The following is a 3618-nucleotide window of genomic DNA, read 5'->3' as shown; positions in this document are numbered from 1 at the left end:
AAAAAAAAAAAAAAGAACCAGTTAGCCTTCCCTGACCAGTGGAGGTGGTCAATATGCCACAATAATTACCAGCCACAGAGAGGCGCTGAAAGGGTACAGATTCCTGCCATTTCACCCTTTCTTTCTGAGGTGTGGCCTGTGCTTAAAGCCACTAAGCATCAGTGGGGCTGATGGTAGACTATAGTTAAACCAGATTATTCCCTTCATTAGAGCGCCCCTCCCCGATATCACCGCCTAGATGGATGACATTTCATTTGAAGCTATAAATTTGGCTAATATGTTCTGTTCTGTAAGTCTCACAGGAGAGAAAGGCAAGTACCCAGGAAGTAGAACTAATACCTTCAGACTACATAGATAACACCATTTTGGTGATACCCTGGGGGCAGGTTGGGGAGGTTCCTCTACTTCCAGCCACAAAGACCATCAACTTTAACCTCTACTCTTTGTGCAGCTTCCTGTAGCTGAAGAGCCCAATCTAGACTGCGACCAAGCTGTTTTATATTCTGCACTTCTGTTCTGAATGGGGCATGGCAAAAAAGTTCTTTACCTCATCAGAATCTAAGAGACAATGACAGTTTCCCAGGGGAGGTGAGTGGGAGATGGCCTCATAGAGGCTCCTTACTTCCAGGCCTCCCATCCCTCATGTTCTGGGAGGATCACAGGGCATCCTGCCAACACTCACATTTGCCACAGTCATGCCTTTGCCTGCGTGGCCTATGTGGATACATACAGAGTCTCAAAGGCGCTGTGGCAGAGCCATTTCTCTACAGTTCTGGCCCCTAATTTTTCATGTATCTAGCAAAGAATTCTTTTTATTTTTTTATTTAAAAAATTTTTTAATGTTTTTATTACTGAAAGAGAGAGAGACAGTGTGAGCAGGGCAGGGTCAGAGAGAGAGGGAGACACAGAATCCAAAGCAGGCTCCAGGCTCTGAGCTAGCCATCAGCACAGAGCCTGACACGTGGCTCAAACCCACAAACCATGAGATCATGACCCGAGCTGAAGTCAGATGCTTAACTGACTGAGCCACCCAGGTGCCCCTAAGAATTCTTTTTAGATGTCTTGTGCGGTATGCAGAATAATGCACCTGCCAAAGATGTCCACGCCCTAATCCCCAGAACATGTGAATATATTATTTTATGTGCCAAACTAGACTATGCAAGTGTAGCTAACTTAAGGTTCTTGAGATGTGTTGGGGGGGGACCACCCCAGATCATTAAGGTGGACCCAGTGTAATTACAGGGATCTTTCTAAACAAGAGGGAGTCGGTAGGGTCAGAGTCAGAGAAAGAGATGTGAGAATGGAAGCAGTGATCAGAGTGATCTATGGCCACGAGCCAGCGCATGGAGACAGCCTCTGGAAGCTAGAAAGGCAAAGAAATAATTCTTCCCTACAGCCTCCAGAAAAAACATAGCCTTGTGGATACCCTGAATGTAGCCTAGTGAGACCCAGTTCAGATGCCTGACCTTCACAACTATGAGAAAATAAATTTGTTTTCTTTTAAGCTACGAAATTTCTGGTAACTTCTTACAAGAGGAGACTGACACAGATACCTGAATTAATTGTAGCCATAGGGGCTTATAAAAATCTCTGTTTCCCTACAGAGTTTCTGATTGGGATGGTGAAAAATATTTGGAGATGGACAGTGGGGATAGCTGGACAACTTTCTAGAAAGGTCCTTTATTAGATAAGTCTTATCTCATTGTGTGTATTTTTCTCTGACCAGCGTGTCAAGTACACACCCTCTTTCTGATCTTCCATGTATGAGCAAAGGAAGGAGCTGAGGAAAGTGTACAAAGGTTTATTTGGGAATAGTAGAGAATTGTAATTTGCTACAAGCAACCTACAGCAAAAACCACAGGCTAATCCAACCAAGAGGAAGAACATTTGTTTATGGAGGAGAAAGTTGGGAGGGGTTGTTTTGAAGGGGTCCATTGGAGAAAAGGAAGAGTTCAGGCTGATGATGGTTTCTCATTGGCTGAACTGCTGGGTAGTCTATTTCTTGTAAGAGATGTAATGTACGTCTTCTGTTGGGGGCTGTAATTTCCCGTTGCAGATTCTTCTGTTGGGGGATCTGTAATTGGTCATTCTTATTGTAATTAAGGAGTGGTACCCTGTGAGAACTCCCCCTCTGCTCTCCTTTTCCCACAAGACAAAGTTTCTGAGAATAAATTACAATTCTATCAGACCAGCAGGTTCACTACCTAGTCCATACATATTCCCGGGAAGCAAATCCCTCAAACCAAGAGAAATTACAGCATTCAGCATTCAAAATTCCCTCCCCTTTCACCAAAAGACAATGTAGAGGATTCCTAATGTTATGCCCAGATCGCGATTTCCCCAAAATCCCAAGACCATCAAGGAGTCTGAGTCACGTATGCAAAGGCAAAGGGCTTTATTATGGGCTTAAGCTCGGGCTCCCAGACGTCACCAACGCAATGAATCCATGCTGAGAGCCCCGAACAAAGGAGGAGTAGGGTTTTTATTAACTCTAGGGAGGGAAAGGGGTGATGGACAGGGACTACAACGTGATAGGACAAGGTGACGGCAGAGGTTGTTACGGCGCAGAGGGATTGGTGAGTTTAGTGGAAGGTGGGCCAGAATAGTGGCCGGAACGTCCAGTACCTCCCAACCTCCAGTGATTGCTTCGGACACAGGGAAGGGTGGTGGCTCAAGCCTGCTGAGTCAGGCCTCAGAGCCTTGGGTCTTCTAATCTCTGGGGCCTTCTGAAGCCTGTCATGGCGCTGGTTTGGTTCTTCACTAAGACTTATTGTAGACTGTCAATTGCCAACTTAGTGACTTATCTGCCTCCTTCTACGACATGACTACTGACACCCTTGAAGCTCTGTCATGGGAAGTCACTGTAGAGTTAGCCTTAGGCCAACTCAAGGCTAATATGGAGAACTCTCCAACTCTGGGTCTCCCAAATGATAATAAGCGGTTTCCCTTTTCCTGGTACCGGAAAGGGATGGCCACGCTCTTAAACTTTTTAACTGAAAATCAGAATGGAATCCAGAGGTTCATTAGGCCTAACAGTTGCTCTCCAGTAACTTCTTAACCCAGTAAAGAAGACAGTAGCCTCAGCCGCACATCTAGACAAGCCATCTCATTTAAACTTGGGTCACGTCTTCACTTGCAGTGTAACTCCAGACCGAGAGACTGCAGCGTTTTCTCCCTCCTGCCTCAAGTGCAGTTTGCTGCTCCCTTCACAGGCAGGAGGCTGAACTACAATGAAAGAATGAATCACGAAGAGTGAATTTATGTTGCCACAGGGAAGGTTAAGAGCAGCTATGTAGCGGCTGTATTCATGACCAACACGGGCAACATGCAGGCACAGTTGTGCAATGAAGAGGATGATACACGTATGCGTTCACGTACGCACCACAATTGGAAAGCAACTATTATCCACTTCAGATGTGTAAGAGCACCGCGCTGTGGAGGAAAAGAAACCACCGCCGGGGTCAAAGGGCACAGCGCCGCCTTCCGGTCCAGCTCCCTCAGAGCGGCTCTCCGCGTCCCGGCAGGAAGAGAAAGGCCTCGCTCCGCTAGCGGGCGCAGGAGGAGGCGTCCGAGAGACCCGCCCAGCTCCCGAGGCCCCGCCCCTCGCGCGGTTTGCAG

This window comes from Hyaena hyaena, unplaced genomic scaffold (genome assembly GCF_003009895.1).
Source record: "Hyaena hyaena isolate Hyena2069 unplaced genomic scaffold, ASM300989v1 scaffold_1778, whole genome shotgun sequence".
Lineage (NCBI taxonomy): Eukaryota > Metazoa > Chordata > Mammalia > Carnivora > Hyaenidae > Hyaena > Hyaena hyaena.
Note: the sequence above shows the minus strand (reverse complement) of the source record.